Below are 17356 nucleotides of genomic sequence, written 5' to 3'. Positions count from 1 at the left end.
TTGTGGAAACGGACTAAATTCGACGTACTGATTTAAACAGTGTGGACCACTAATATTACGGACCTTGATGGGTTCCGTAAAACGACACCTTTCGAGGTTGACGTGTCGCGTCATATAATCGGTGTCAATGAGAAATTTTAATTAACCTTTTGATGTTTGTATCGTAATGTAAGGAATGAAATTCTCCAGGTCGTTGGATGGTGACCTTGAGCTATCAGAAAATTTAAATCGTCTCCCTCTTCATTATTATTAGTCTTGTCGTTTTGTGTTTGAGAAGTTTGCCCTGCATATTCGGCTGCGGGTAGTGAATTCTCAGGTTGCTGACATGAGTTCGGCATTTCATATTGTGCCTGAGAGTCAGGAATATCAAATTCGTCATAGAAATACTCATATGGTTCGTTGTCGACTTGTAGCTGGTAATGTGGGCCAGGATTAGCTCTTGTCTGGTGTGGGCGGTTCATATAATTAATTTGTCGGCTCCTGATGGAGGGATCGACTTCCATAGGGATTGGTTTGGGAAATTGCTGGTTGTAATGGGGTTGTCTAAATTGTGGAGATTGACCTTGTCGGAAAGGTGGAGGAGGTCGGAAATGTTGGATAGGTGGAGATGGCCGGTATTGTTGAGCGTTTTGAGGGGGGTGATACTGTGAAAACATCTGAGGAGGTCGAAATTGTTGGAAAGTTGGAGATAGTCGAGGTTGTAGGAAGCCTGGATGGGATCTCATCGGGATTCTCTGCAGATTAGGAGATGGTCTCGGAGGAAGAGCAGGTGGAAAAAACTGGCGTGTTTGGGCAGTTTCTCCCGTGATTGTAATTACTTTCCTAGAGACATAGTCTCAAGGCTTCTCTGATAGTAGTTGGAGTTTGCGCTCTAATTATCGGGCCAAGAGGATCTTTTAATCCTCCCAGGAAAACCTTTAAGCCTATTTGAGCGCACAATTTTTCTTAGCATGTTTAATTTGTTCGCAGTCATGATTTAAATTTAATAGATTAACAAGCATAGATATTATATGGGACACTTTTCCATAGATATCTTCGATGCTTGTGCTCTGTTCTAGTTTGAACAGATCCCCAGAGAGGCAGACTTCGTCACGTCTGTCACTATAATGTGTGATTAAATTGTTCTTTATTTCTTCCCATTCTAGAATGGTCCCGTAGAGCTCCAGTGCATTATCAGCTTCGCCAGTCACCTTTGTTCTAATTGCCTGTAACCAGACACTAAAGACAGTTGTACCTCTTGCACTTTCTATTAATGGCATGAGGTTATCAATATTTTTAATAAAGCTATGCAGTTTTATTGGGTTGTCATCGAAAGACGGCAACTCTTTAATTATTTGGGGTGTTTGAAGCGATTTTAAAATATCTTCCACCCTTGGAGTTTGGTCTGCGGTATTAGTTGTTTGCAATTGCAAACGCGCGGCATGAGCAGCAGCTTGTGCAGCCTGCACTGCTTCTGCTGCACCAATTGATTCGAGTTGCATTTGCTCGATGTGCTCCTCTTTCTCGGCGAGCAGCTGCTGTAATTCAGCTATGCGTGCCTGGAGATGAGCTTCCATTGTTAGATTCACTTATAAAAAGTAACTTATACACTTTATTGCAAATTATTTAGTGTTTTCTTTGTTTAGGGTAAGTTTCACTTATTTTAGATTTGTGATTTTCAGACCTCCGCTTACCGTGGGTCAGGGCTCGGGTCTCTGAATTAGTAGTTGTACTATGTGTTTATCTAAAGATAGGGCTTTTTTGTTTCACTTAGCCGTTCTCTTTAGCGTTAGATTATGAAAGATTAAAACTTCTTACAGTATTTTTTGCGATATCCTTTCGCAAGGTGTGTAGATTCAGCGGAATTTCTTCAGAATAAAACACAATTCACACGATGTACGCTCGCGGAAGGATCGATCCCGGAGTTATCACTGAAAAAATCCGCGCCCGACTGCGCCACTAAAGAACTATCTTGAAGGATTTCACTTTTTAAAAAAGATCTAAATCAAAAGTATGACTTCACTTCACCGACGTTACAGACTGAATGAAATTTATTTTATTACTCGATAACTTGAAGGCCCTGGCTTAGTCCCTAAAACTGCTGTTCTTGCACTTGGTGACGGTGGCGCACACGATGGTCCGATGTCCGGGCGCTCGCATGTGTTCCACATACGCGACGATAGCTCAGCGATTCCAGAACTTAAATTTGTTGCCTCGGTGGGTTTGTTCAAGTCATTATTTTTGGTGCTGGAGGCGGCTTAACTTATATATATATATATATATATATATATATATATATATATATATATATATATATATATATATATATATATATATATATATATATATATATATATATATATATATATATATATATATATATATATATATATATATATATATATATATATATATATATATATATATATATATATATATATATATATATATATATATATATATATATATATATATATATATATATATATATATATATATATATATATATATATATATATATATATATATATATATATATATATATATATATATAATATATATATATTTGAAAATGTCCTGCAAGACCAGCTGCTTGAGAAGTAATACAATTGCCGGAAGTGCAGATAGTGCTCCATCTGACAGAAGCTAGCACCCTGCAAATGCACCATATCAACATTAATCAAGCACAGTCATTCGTTTCGCGGAACAACATACAACACACCAATGAATGTGACAACGTGACTACAGCATCCCTGTATATATAGACAACGACGTTAGAGAGGTGCACGTACGCGTTTCTCTCCGCGCGCTCCTACCATGGTGATTACAGAATTTATGTCAAAATACGGAGAAGTAGATTTTATAACTTCGAGGAACATTTTCCGGGGTGCAAGGATGCAAAATGCCTACCTTTTCTGCGGCTGTAATTTTTCTGCCTACATTCTCATTTCTCTCTCGATGCTGCTGTCATTCGCTAGTGCAGGATGCCCAGCGCTGTACGGCTGCCTGTGTGCAAAGCAGTAACATGACAAAAAACTACTGTGCCCAGTACAGCCACCAGACGCGAGCGGTACAGCTTCTCTTTCCTTATTTTACATTTTTTAATATTTTCAATCTTTTTTCATATTTTTATTCAAAAATGACGACAATGAATGCGGCTCATTTACGCCACGGCCGGCATCAACGCTTTCGTGTGCGGGCCTCTCCCTTTGACTATACAGAGAAAAATGTACAAAGCGAGAGAACAAACTTTACTACGCCACACTCTCACCGAGCAGTCGGAGTACAGCAGCAAAACAAAAATGTATTCTACTGCTGTACGGGAAAATGCACTCGGTTTGGCTACCATTCTGGCAAGAGCTGTAGTGATGCGTCGCTGTAGAGGGCTGTACGGCTTGTGCAAATGTAAATATACCGAAAAAAATGTAGTTTATCGGTACCGTTGGCATCCCTGCCGGGGTGTTTCCAACTCTGTTTCTGTGGAGAAAATGTTTGCAAAAAATAAAATGGTTATGTTTGAATGAATGCAATTCCTTCAAACATAACCATTTTATGTAGATCAGTCGAAAATGGGACGTTAAATCAGATAACACTTATCACACATCCAGGCCAGTTTCCAATGTGCAAATTCTGCAAAAAGACACAACACCACAGAAAACCTTGTGTAAAAGCAGCGTCTTCTACAATAATTATAAACAGCACACGTTATCTTATGCCAAACCCAAACGGCTAGAATACCAATATCTATGGATATGACATAAAAAAATTTCACTCAACCACAATTGCGTCCAGTGCACAGTGGTCCAGATCACTAATTTAGGAGGAATTTTTACTTTCTGACAAACCTGTATAATTTAGCCGTATCTTATCTTAGGATAAATTTGTGTACATCAGAAGATGCTTCTTTTTATTGGAATAGTTATTAGGGTGGTTCTAATTTATCTAAAATACGAAAATAAACTTTTACTGATGAAAGATAGAGCTCCACAGTCTTCCATAGAGTTGTAAAGTAACTTATTTTGAATAAATTTGTTGAATATATTAAAGCTCTATCTCTTTTAGTTTTTGTTATACAAGAAATTTAAAAAAAAAAAAGATTAGGATGTTCCTGAAAAAACGTTTTGCCTTTCTCATATAAAGAAAGGCTATGCAATCACTGTAAAAATCGACTTTTTAACCGAGGCCCGGAGGGCCGAGTGTCATACACCATTCGATTCAGTTCGTCGAGATCGGCAAATGTCTGTGTGTGTATGTATGTGTGTGTATGTGTGTGTGTCATTTATACTCACACAATTTTCTCAGAGATGGCTGAACCGATTTTCGCAAACTTAGTTTCATCTGAAAGGTATAACGCTCCCATAAGCTGCTATTGAATTTTTTAGTTGATCCGACTTCCGGTTCCGGAGTTACGGGTTGAAGAGTGCGGTCACACAGCAAATTCCCATATAAACTGGTACCACCATGATGTTCAAATGATGTAAAACATATTAAAATTTATGTAACATTACTCTAGTTTGCGGGTCTGGATCACTAATGATCAATCAAAGCAGTTTTGACCACATTGGCCACCTATAACGGATCATGACGCCCCCGGGGAACCCGCCAAGTTCCTAAGCTAATATCACACCCATTCCCCAACGAATTCTCTACCGATTTTCACAAACTTGATTTCAAATGAAAGATACAGTAATACCATTGACTGCTGCTGAATTTCATTCGGTTCTGACTCTTGCTTCCGGAGTTACAGGGGTGTTAGTAAGGATACACTGGAATTTCCCATATAAATCGGTACAATCGTAATACCTCAGAGGCTTAAAACTATTGAAATGGTCACCAAATTACTTCTAATCGCAGATCTAGATAACTGATTGCCAATCAAACATTCTTTGAATATATTGTCCACTATCGACGATTCCGGAAGTCTGGAATTCCGGGCATATTCCACAATTAAAGTCACATCGGTTCTTCGGTGATGACTGAACCGATTTTCTCAAACCAAGTCTCAAATGGAAGGCAAAATATGCAGTTGAGTATTGCGTCGCCGCACAACCCCCCACCCCCCTCCCCGCCTTGCCTTTACACCTCCCTCCTTCATCACTCCCCTCCCCTTGGACCACCCTCACGCCCGCATTTCCTTCATCCACCCCGTATAACGAAATAAGATGAAGTTCGCCAATATATCTGTGTGTATGTATGTATGTGTGTAATCTGTGTGTATGTATGTATGTGTGTATGTACGTGTGTATGTATGTATGTATGTATGTATGTATGTATGTATGTATGTATGTATGTATGTATGTATGTATGTATGTATGTATGTATGTATGTATGTATGTATGTATGTATGTATGTATGTATGTATGTATGTATGTATGTATGTATGTATGTATGTATGTATGTATGTATGTATGTATGTATGTATGTATGTATGTATGTATGTATGTATGTATGTATGTATGTATGTATGTATGTATGTATGTATGTATGTATGTATGTATGTATGTATGTATGTATGTATGTATGTATGTATGTATGTATGTATGTATGTATATGTGTGTATATGTGCGGATTTGTTAACAAAAGGTCCACATCAGTTTCTCGGAGATGGCTGAACCGATTTTTACAAATTAAGATTCAAATGAAAGGTATAATACTCCCATAGGTTGCTATTGAATTTCATTTATTTTGTTCCGGAGTTCGGCAAATGTCTGTGTGTATGTATGTATGTGTGTATGTGCGCCTGTGTGTGTATGTGACCAAAAATGTCACTCATTTTTCTCAGAGATGGCTGAACTAATTTTGACAAACTTAGTCTCAAATGAAAGGTGCAACGTTCCCATAGGCTGCTATTGAATTTCTAATGGATCCGGATTCCGGTTCCGGAATTACACAGTGATGAGTACGAACACGCAGAAAATGTCGATTTTAATAAATTGTGCAATGAATGTATAAAGGTGAAAATTTTTCCAAAATATGACCACAACTGCTTCGATTTGTAGTATTAGGTCACTAACATCCATTCAAAGTCTATTTGGCCACATTGGCCACCATCATCGGTTCCGAAAGCCCCGGCGGAAGTATCTAAATTCAGAATAACAGTCACATCGGTTTCTCGGAGATGGCTAGACCGATTCAACTAAACTTGGTCTCAAATTGCGTCCCTGTAAATGGCTATTTAATTTCATCCCGATCCGACTTTCGGTTCCAGAGTTACAGGTTGTGGCGTACGATCACATAGCAAATTGTGATTCAAACCGATACTCCGATGAAAGCAAAAAAGGTAAAAATTTCGCTAAAATGTCTCTCAAACAACTTAAATTTGCTGTTCTAGGTCCCCGACGGCCAACCAAACTTTCGTTCACTACATTGACCACCATAGACGGTGCCGGAAGTGCCCGGGAAAAGCGGCCATCTTTCAAAATTGATGAACTCACATCAGTTTCCCGGAAATGGTTGGGCCGATTTTCACAATAATATCCCCACAGATGTCTACAAAATTTCGCACGGATCGCTTATATGGTTCCGGAAATATAGACTGAACCGTCCGGTCACATATGAAATTCCCATATAAGCCGGAGCTCAAAATTTTTTTCTGAAATTTCAGAAATCAAATTCTTTAAAATGTATGAAACGTCGAGATTTTATGTCATCACGAAATTTTTTTTGGTAAAAATCGATTTTTTTGGACTTTGCCGATTTCGCACCTTTTTTCAGTTCAATATTACCGTGGCTCTTTCTTCCTTTTACAAAATTTTAGAACTCGAATAATGATTTCTTTTCTTGTATATTTGTCATGTCATGTATAATAATAAAATGTAATATTTGCATTTGAAAGTTTTTAATGAATATAAACAACGCACACATTCTCGTGTTCATGATTGAGAAAGGCACAATTGCACCGCTAGGTGGATTAAAACAGGTTTTTAGTATAACTTTCGTATCTTTTATTTTTTGTTAACACAACCTGTGAACAGCTTATTGAAAACTTTAAGCCGAGTAATTTTCTCCAAGACACCGAAGGTCTAAATTTTTTCTTTAAAAAGTTATGGACACTTTTCGTTAAAAAAAATAGCCTATTTCAAGGCTCAATATCGCTGATGCGGGCACCTAAGATTGAATACTATTGCAACCACATGAAAGACCATACTTTTTAGTATATTTGAGCAAAAATTGGCGAATACGTTATTTTTTTAAAATTTGCAATTTAGATTTAAAGTTTGTAGTTTTGCAGGTTCACCGCATTAACGCATTTACACACATATCGTTGTATTATGAAAAAAGCCACTTTCAAATGTCATTCTCTCATCGCAGCAAGCTTTGCATAAGTGGAACAACTGTCAAAAAATGTTTTCTGATTTTATTCGTTTTAAATAAAACTAGTAAATATGGATATTAGTCGAAGAGAGTTGGCGAATTTGCTTACCACTGGTAAAAAGACAGATGAACAGCTTAAGTTCATTACAAATAGTAATCCAAATGTTAACTTGAGACTTGTTAATGTTCGAAAGAAATTTTATATTTTGTTAAAACGACCTTTGAACAGCTTTTAGAAAACTTCAATTCACGTTTTTTTCATAACTCTCAAAGTCTAAGTTCTTTCAAAAGTTATGGAAACTTTTCGCTCATAAATAGCTCTTTTTCAAATGTCATTATCTCTGATTGGGGCAAATAAAAGTAAGTTTGGATTGAACCATAGAAAAGAACATTCTTTTAAGTATATTTGAGCAAAAATAGGAAAAGTGTCCATAATTTTTTAAAGAAAAAAGTTAGACCTTCGGTGTCTTGGAGAAAAATACTCGGCTTGAAGTTTTCAATAAGCTGTTCAAAGGTTGTGTTAACAAAAAGTAAAAGATACGAAAGTTATGCTAAAAAAACGTTTTTTTCAGGAACACTCTAATCTTTTTTTAAATTTCTTGTATAACAAAAACTAAAAGAGATAGAGCTTTAATATATTCAACAAATTTATTCAAAATAAGTTACTTTACAACTTTGTGGAAGACTGTGGAGCTCTATCTTTCATCAGTAAAAAGTTTATTTTCGTATTGAGCATGAGCATGAGCATAATGACCGTACAATTCGTAGTTGCTACTCCGTGATTGACTAGAACAAGCGAAATTGCACAGAGAATCAACAAATGGAGCCTGGGAGTAACTATCCATCCTCAATGTGCACGTTTCGAATGTTCTTTACTTTATAATGCCAATAACGGCGCCGGCCACGTCCTTACAGTCACCTGGGAAGGAAAGGAATGTTAGTGTAACAAACGTTTGTATGGAGACCGTGTATACCTCTGCATCTCCACGTTTGCCACGGGAAGGAGTTTTTGTTAGTGGGGCGGGGTAAGTAGTTACACAAATCTGGATTCACCTTGATGAGTGATACGATCTATGCAACTTTCAGAAGTGTTATCATGTGTTTATTGCTCTGGGCAGTCGGCTGCCGAGAATTTACAATAGATTTATAGTTTGTTGAATTATTTCGGAATTTCTCAGATTGTAAAGAATGCAACTTCATCTCCGGACAGTCGGCTGTCGGGTGCGTTGCTTATGTTTATTTGATTAAAGCGGAATGTGAACGATTTCATTATTCCTTATTTCCTTAATCGGACAAAACACGACATTTCAATAGCTATACAATGTAACGTAAAGCGATTATTTTTACTGTCTCGGGGCATTTGTCGATATTGATGTGTTAATACCTATGTAATTCCAAAGTTCGAATTATAAGTTATATTTGTCGTATTATTATAGGCAATGGAATGACTATGAGTTGATCTTTCTCCGCGGACGATTGAATGAGATGTCTATTGTTATGCAATCATTATTCGCGCGCGTTGTTATGCTAATTGGAGAGTATTTCAGGCGGTTATAAAATAGCATAGATACTAATAGCAAGATTGGTCGACAAGAAGAAGGAAAAGAAGCTGATTTACTAGTTTAATGGAACAATACGTTAAAATTAGAAAATTAAAGAAATGAAAAAAAGATTCTTTTGTTGCATGTCTTGCATATGATTGAATCTGGTAAACATGACTCAATGGACCAAAAGCAAATCAATAAATATTGCGTACTGATACGATTGCTACAAATTGGTAATTGATCAACCTCCAACTCGCATACACGACTCAACAGCCATTGACTCACATCACCCGACCGATGTTTGCTCCCCCACAATGCCACAAAATCAACGAACATCTAAACTTACAAACGAAAAAACGTGTGCATCCCTGGTAAAATGAAGGCCACTGCCCACCTGCAACAAGATCAGGAAAAACCGGTCACACACACACAAGGTACCTCACCCTCGAAGACAGCACTGTCGACAATCACAAGAAGACATCCGGAAGAAGGTATCCGATCACTGCCCAGTTAAATCTTTACGAAACTCTTCAAATAAGCAATAGAAGATAGAATAGAAAGAAACCACTTACATTATGAAACCACATTGTATATGAGCTATAACCATGGCTCATGTATAAAATCCATTCACTAAATGAATACCACAGTAAGCGCAGATCACCCGTATCTCACCGCCCCGCAACCAACCAGAACAAACCGGCCGTCCCCTCCGAATACACCGGTTAATAAAAGAACTTTAGTTAGACACATACCCTAGCAACAACTATGGTTCCACGGCAGTCCCGTAGTCCCTCACAAAACCCAGACCGCACCCGTAGCGCACCACAAAACTTCAACCGTTACTTGGGTGAACACATAATTGAAGCCTTATAGCACGCCACAAGAGCAATCTAAGTTCTATGAGTCTCCATACAACCACCATAAAACCCCAACCATTACTAGGGAACATGCTATTTTTAATGTTGAGGTATGAGTAGAATGCAGGTTCTAACAAACCAACGAATTTATGCTGCTACCCGATCACAATGACTGATGCGAGCACAAGGCCAGGTAAGGAAATGTAGGACAATTGACAACCCTTTAATGACAAAGCATACATGGAAATATGAAGAAAGTATGTAAAAAATTCGATAAAAACAGCTGTACCCTAGAGAACGTTATGAACGTGAACTCCTACCACACTTTTAAGAAGCACACACACTTGTGTGATAGTGTGAATTGTACACATTGTGAAACCGGCAATATGCATAAATATGTAAGCCCTTTACACGATCCATGCATTTCGTAACCGGTTCAACACGTCAATGTCCATATTTATTATTGTTGCTCCCACGTAACACACACCCCTAAAGCAACACAAAAAGCTTTGCAGTGTGGAAAGGGAATGTACACAAGAGAAACGCGTTCAACTTCAACCCATCCTGACGGTGACGTGATGTTCTGCTTCGTTGACGAAGCGCACGAATCGTACTCTGCTGTTCGTTCTGACACAACTACCAGTATGCACACTCTCCCAAAACTCACCAAGCAACACATCCATCCCGCTCACCTCAATATCAACACATGTATTATTGAGCGCTGAAAATGGAACACACAAATAACAGGTAGGGTAAAGCGTCTACCCTCACCACACCAAGGAGGGTGCCTCACTAATCAACCTCTCGGCCTACAACCGATAGAATGCGATCAAAATGACATCAACAACCCCGCCTCGCTGCTAAGAACCAGGGTGGCCAGATAAAATTCTTTAATATCGGTAGAGTCACTAAAAGTTTATCGGTAGGCCGGGTTTTTGTCCCAAAAACGTTGTGTTGACATAGAATTGTAAAATACTGAAAACACAGATCTCAGACCAAATCCAACTCAAAAATGAATGTTGAGTAGGATGTGTCCAAAATCAATAAAAATCGGTAGTTTTCGGTAGGGATAAGAAAATATCGGTAGTTTTACCTCGGTCGTCTGTGAATCGGTAGGGAAGACCAAAATCGGTAGGACTACCGATAAATCGGTAGGTCTGGCCACCCTGCCAAGAACCAAGACAACAACACAAATTACCTAAAACAGTGAAACCACCGTGCCCGAGCGCAACGAAAACTCGAATCGAGCGCCCCCACTACCGCGCCACCACCGGACTCAATGTGCCGAACAAAGACGGCAGACGCCGCTCCAACCAACAACCTCAAACGGATAGGGTGACAAAAGAAACATGGCGAAAATGGGCTCATCACCCTACATACATATAGCAAAAACCTCTCGCACCTGCCTGTCCACTCTCGCAAATCGCACATTCACCCTTGAAAGAGCTGCTTATATGTAGCACACAAGCACTTTCACAACACATATCGGTGTATGATAACAAAGTTGGGACCGCTATATGTTCTGTCTAAACAACCTAAATTAGGTGTAAATCCAGCTAGTATATAATAATAAATGTATTCAAATCAGAACGCTCTCACCCGTTTGATGGACACTCCTCCGTACGATGTTGTGCTGCACAAGTTTGTTCCGCTCAGAAATATAGAACTCACTAACACAAACAGAAGGCTACAAATGAGCCATTACGCTTTGATTTCGATAATTGATTAAAAACCCCACTAAATCTAAAATCAATCAGTCTACACATTGCAATTATAATATTGCTTGAGTACTTCACACTATTTTCGAAAAAAATCTTTAGTTTGAGTCGTTTTGCTCCATAGAACACTGAAAAACTTTAAAACTGCGCAACTACACGTCCGAACGCGTTCACTTTTCGACAAGCTCCACCTTTGCCAGCAACGAGACATACTCTTGCTTAGAAAAACTCTAGAAAGAGAACTGCGGAGACTCCATTTTGGATCGATTGGATTCGGGTTTTCTCAGTAAAAAGTTTATTTTCGCATTTTAGATAAATTAGAACCACCCTAATAACTATTCCAATAAAAAGAAGCATCTTCTGATGTACATAAATTCATCCTAAGGCCGCTGTCAGAGTGGCGGCGAGAAGCTGAGCTGAACCGAAAGCCGAACTTGTTGAAGCGAGAAAAGAAGCGAGAAGATGTCAGAGTGAATGCGATAAAAGCTTGGTCTGAAACTGACATTCAAATAAAAAATGGACTCATCTGATGAAGAGTTTTTCGTTTCTCCAAACGTTCATAATTATTTTTTTGGAAACAGAAAAGAAATTGGAATCCATCCAATAAATCAACTGCGGCGAAAAAAAGGAGAATTTCACCATCTGTATAAACAGTTGCGTAAATATCCCGATAGGTTCTACGCTTACACCCGAATGTCAATCGATACATTTGATTATTTGCTCAGCCGGATTGAGTTTCGGATCAAGAAACTTTGGACTAATTTTATAAAAACTCCAATACTACCGTGTGAGAAACTGGTAATCACTCTCAGGTAAGAAATCAATAAAGCTAATTCATACAATCATTGTCGATAATGCGTGTTTTGTTCCGGCAATACTGGGATCTGGTTCGCTGAAGAAAATTTTTATTGAAAATACCCGTGACAGAACGAACACCAACTTGATGATAATTAAACATTCTAATAGTGTTCGAAAACTTCTGGACAAATTAAAAAAAATCATTCCATTTTAGAATGCAGTTTTTCGCATTCTTGCAGCAACAGGAAATCTTTGATTAGTTTCAGTTCTAGAACAATATCTTTGGCCTACGTAAAAGGTAATTTCAGCCGTAAATTTTTTGGTATTGTCGTTGTATGGCATTTGGTGAAATTGGTCATAGACCATAATATTATATAAAGAAACTTATCGTGATATGGTTTGAATATCTGAGGATAAGTTAACATAAAATCCGCATCGTTTATTGTAATCATATAGTTACATCGAAATTCGTAAGCTAGAAGGCAGGTTTCTATCAAACCTAGAGTTGATGGTGACTATTTTCTGCGACGTCCACGCCAGGGATATTACATTCAAATCTGTGTTTCGGCACAAAAAACCTTTTTACTACCTGTGATGCCCAAAACAGAAGAACATCTGTGTTAAATTTTCAAAATATCTGAAAAATCAATATTTCCAAAAAATAGTGAAAATCTGTGATATTTTCATCAAAATACCAAAAATCTGTCATCTGTGAAAAAGAATCTGAGTGATCATAAAATTGTGAACAAAAATTTTCACAGAATAATCTGTGAATACGGCAACCTTGGTCCATGTACCGCGAGGAGCGATATTTCAACTATTTACATCAATCGAAGCAGGCTTAAAGCAACATTTTCATTTTGACAGCCATTCTAATGTTCTGATCCAGTTATTACAGTTGGAAGAAGTGCTGGGGATCGAGCAAATTGTTGAGATCCGGCTTCAAGTGACTTGCAAACAACTTCGGAGTTCTGGTAATTTATTTGTGGTTTGATGCTGTATTTAAAATTTACAATTCTTCTCTATAGCAGATATTTCTTGGAAGTGAGAGCCGTTGATGTTACTACATTTTTCACACATTTTAAGAGGAGGTGGGGTAAGAACCTGGCACAGTTTTGCATTCACCAAAAAATAATAGGGCAAGAGTTTCGCCCGCTCCTCTACCTGTACCAAACCTATATTGGCAGACCGTACAATGGCTTGTTTTCCATGCAATTGTTTCATTCCGTAGTTTATATGCCATTTTCGTGAGCAAGCGTGATTTATATGGAGTGTCAATATTCACGAGAGAGGCGAACGTTTTTCTCTAAAGTGCTTTGAAGCATATATTCAGACATCCATCACCTCAAGGAAAGGTAATGTATATGACGTTCGCATGAAGGACATTTGTCCGAAGAACATTCGGACCTTCAGACCTGATATGCCCAAGTAGATCATTCATACGACTGCCATTCGTGCTTATGTATCATACACTCGAATGGGCACCGTGTCATAACGTTCGAGGTCATAATGTCCGAAGGGTTGTGCGTCATAACGTCCGGAACATTATGACGCATCAGGCTACGTCATAACATCCGAAAATGGATGTGCGTCATAATGTCCCGGACGTTATGACGCACATTCATTTTCGTATCTTGTGACGCACCTCTTGTGCGTCATAATGTCCCGGACGATATGACGCACATTCGATTTTGGATCTTATATCGCAGTCGATATCCTGGACATTGTGACGCACGAATAGGTTTGCCTATTGAGACGCATAAGAACTGCGTCATAATATCATAATAACCAGGCTGCTTCATAATATCCGGAAACGTGTGTGCGTCATAAATTCCCGGACTTTATAATGCACATTTCTTTTCGGATCTTATGACGCACACCTTGTGCATCACAATGTCCCAGACGTTATGACGCACCCCCTTTTGGGACCTTATGACCCGGGATGTTGTGTCGCAGTGCCTATGCGTCATAGTATTCGAAACTATGAGTGCGTCATATTATCCCGGACTTTATGACGCAATACCTCTGCGTCACAATATCCCAATATCAGTGTGCGTCATAATGTCCCGGACGTTATGACGCCGTACCTCTTTCGGACGCTGTGACACAACCATGGATTCGGATCTTTTGACGCATTTTTGGTTTCGGATGTTATGGCGCACCCTTGTGCGTCATGTCTCGGATGTTATGATGCGTCATAATGTCTCGAATGTACTACCAACCCAAACGTTATGTACCACGATGTATCATTCGTCCGACAGGTTCATTAGCCCAGAACAGAAGTCTTGCTTCAACCTGTTGCTGCGTTTGCTTGCAAGGCTAGTATGTATCCTTTCGTTGAATTGATGAACATGCGTGGGACATTCGTTCCACTTCAGAGTAATCGCAGACTTACATCGAGCTGTAAATATGCATCTTTTAACTCTTAAACGCTCACTATTGCCATTTGTCAATATACCGTATTTAATGGAATAAAGCCTCCGAAAGTATTATCGAATTATCTCTGGAAAAATTGCAGCAAAGAAAATTGAAAAGCATTCCTTCAAGGGTTATCCTTATGATCGTACAAAGCAACAATGAGATGAGAATCAGTACTGAATAAATTATGTGCGTAGGCGAAGACTTTTGCTGAATACGCAAACCGATGATGATCATAAAACATTTAATCGTCTAGCACTTGGTACGCGATGTTTCGCGTATGATCAACATCTTCCTTTCATTCAAAAGTGAATTTTCCTTCGGGTTTAAAAAATCTCTATTTTTAGGAATTGACTCCAGGGAAGCAATCGTGTGTGTTGAAATCATATAAATGTCAAGTGGAAGAAGCAGCCTTCGCACATAAAACTACGTTCGCTGCACTTGCCCGAATTTTCCAAGGCTACCCATTAGTTAATTCCAAGTAAGCGGCCATGGTCGAATGGCTTTCGGATCAATGCGCCTTTCGAGCAAATCAAATTCGTGTCATTTAGACGAACGTTAATCGGGAAAGTTTTCTAAAATCGCGCACCAACTACTCGCTAGGTTTTTTTGTTATTAATGTCATGAGGGTTATTTACCCGATCATCAGCAATGTTGCTTATATCCCAGGTAGCACTGGGGGTAGGCAGAGATAATAAACGACACAAGGTCTTGATTGCTATATCTCCGAAACTCCTGAAATTTACGATTCATTGGCATTGCTACCTTTGTATTCCGAAGAGGTAATGGCGAAAAGGTGGCATGCCTTATAAAGGGTTAAAGTGGTAGGTTTAACCAGATATGTCCTAACGCCCAAAAGCAGTACATCACAACATCCGTATAATACGAAGGTATAATGAGTGCGTCTTAGGATACAAAAAAGGCATTATAAGCATGCAGATTAACTGGCGGATGTTTTATGTTCTTGATACGCATATTGTGTGCATCATAATGTCCTGAACGAGTCCCAAACAACCGTGCCTGACTATACATCTCTATGCTATGTTAAAAGGTAGTTTACATCTTTCCGGATTAGGGACCATTCATAAATTACGTAATGCTTTTAAGGGGGAGGGGGTAGGATAAGTTGAGACATGTTGTGACAGGGGGAGGGGGAGTAAGCTATATCGTTACGTAACATGTTTTCACCGAAAAAATATTGTTTTCAAGAAATTACGTAATAGAGGAGGGGGATGGACAAATTTATGACAATTTGTTACAAGGAGAGGGGGGGGGGTTAGTCAACTTTGAGAAATTTTTGCGTTACGTAATTTATGAATGATCCCTTAAATACAATTAAAATGATGTGGGGAGTTTCGGTATGCACTAACGTAATGAACAAGAAACGCGTTGTAGCATTGATTTCGTAGAATTAATCATAAATGAAACTTATTGCGACAAATGACTATGAAAACTACAACTGCCAAATAATAAATAAATAATAATTTAGAGTAAAATTATTTTTTTTTCTCTTCGTTCATCTTCGTCCAGTTCATCGTTTGGTTTCATACTTGTTTATTGTCTTTTATGTTCTTGCTTTTTCCTCTAATTTAACTTTTTCCAACATAACTTGCTTGTAAGATAAAAGATAGACTGACCCAAGTTTGAATAAGTGTAGCAACGAATATACCGGTGTAATGCAATGTAAAAAACAAACTGCTATCCATAAATACTTTTTCAGAACTCTTCTTTGTCAATATATTCTATTGAATCGTATTGCGCTCCAGCCTGAGAAAAATTTGTTTGTGAAGTTTGCTCGGAGTACGAACCCACAGGAGAACAAATTACACCATATGAATGAACATCTGGAATAGACACAGAGTTAGTATTCATATAGAGCTCGGAGCGATTGTTTGATTGCAGGTTCTTATCATTGTACACGAATTTATAAACCGTGTTTTGAATTTCCATATGACACAACATTTTTAACTCCGGAGACAGCTTTCGAACATGTGGTAAAAGACTGTCAAAAAATCCTTCGTCTTCGTCCTTCTCTAGATTCTTGTTAACCTTGCGTTCCAACAACTTGAGTTTCTTGCTCTCAATTTCGACAATTTCTGCACCATGGTTGAGATGCTGCCTACGAAACCTTTTCACCGATGTTGGTGTTCCTTCAGAGTGAACACTATCCGCAGGGTCATTCTGGTCCATCATATTGTCTGCGCTGGCTTGTTCCAACTGTGTACTCTCTTCATCCTCTGGATCTTTGGGCAAATTTGATGGGACCAAATTACCGGAAGGTTTTCGGTGCTTCATCGAGTCTTTCAGAAAAAGCAAATCCTTGAAATGTGGCCATCCGGTATATGAATCGTATTCCGATTCAGGAATACCCTCATCTCCAGACCTAGAAACCGGTATCTTCTTCCACTCTACACGAAACTGGTCTCGTAGATATTTCCATTTCTTCTTTACTTGTTCGCCTATAAACCAAATAACAAATACATTTATTTTAGTACAGTTTTTTGTAGATTAGTATTTACACTGTTCTAATGCATCGGTATTTTTATTTTATTTTTTAATAGATTTTTGGCAACTGGTGCATCTTTCTCTGCGCTAGGATTCTCCTTTCGGATTGGTAGAACAACTGCTGGAGCTATAGTTAAAGAAACTTGTACCGCTTTATGGGATGAATTATACCCGGATCACATGCCTGTACCTTCGCATGACACATTTATTAAGATTGCGGAAG

At 38.5% G+C, this 17356-nt stretch overlaps 1 pseudogene; it reads right to left on the bottom strand.

Moving 5' to 3' along the window:
• The window catches only part of LOC131675939 (uncharacterized), a 53372-nt pseudogene that overhangs the window by 34887 nt on the left and 1129 nt on the right, over positions 1 to 17356 (bottom strand).

The sequence above is a fragment of the Topomyia yanbarensis genome, chromosome 1 (assembly GCF_030247195.1).
Source record: "Topomyia yanbarensis strain Yona2022 chromosome 1, ASM3024719v1, whole genome shotgun sequence".
NCBI classification, from domain to species: domain Eukaryota; kingdom Metazoa; phylum Arthropoda; class Insecta; order Diptera; family Culicidae; genus Topomyia; species Topomyia yanbarensis.
Note: the sequence above shows the minus strand (reverse complement) of the source record. Positions and strands in the feature narration are given on the sequence as shown.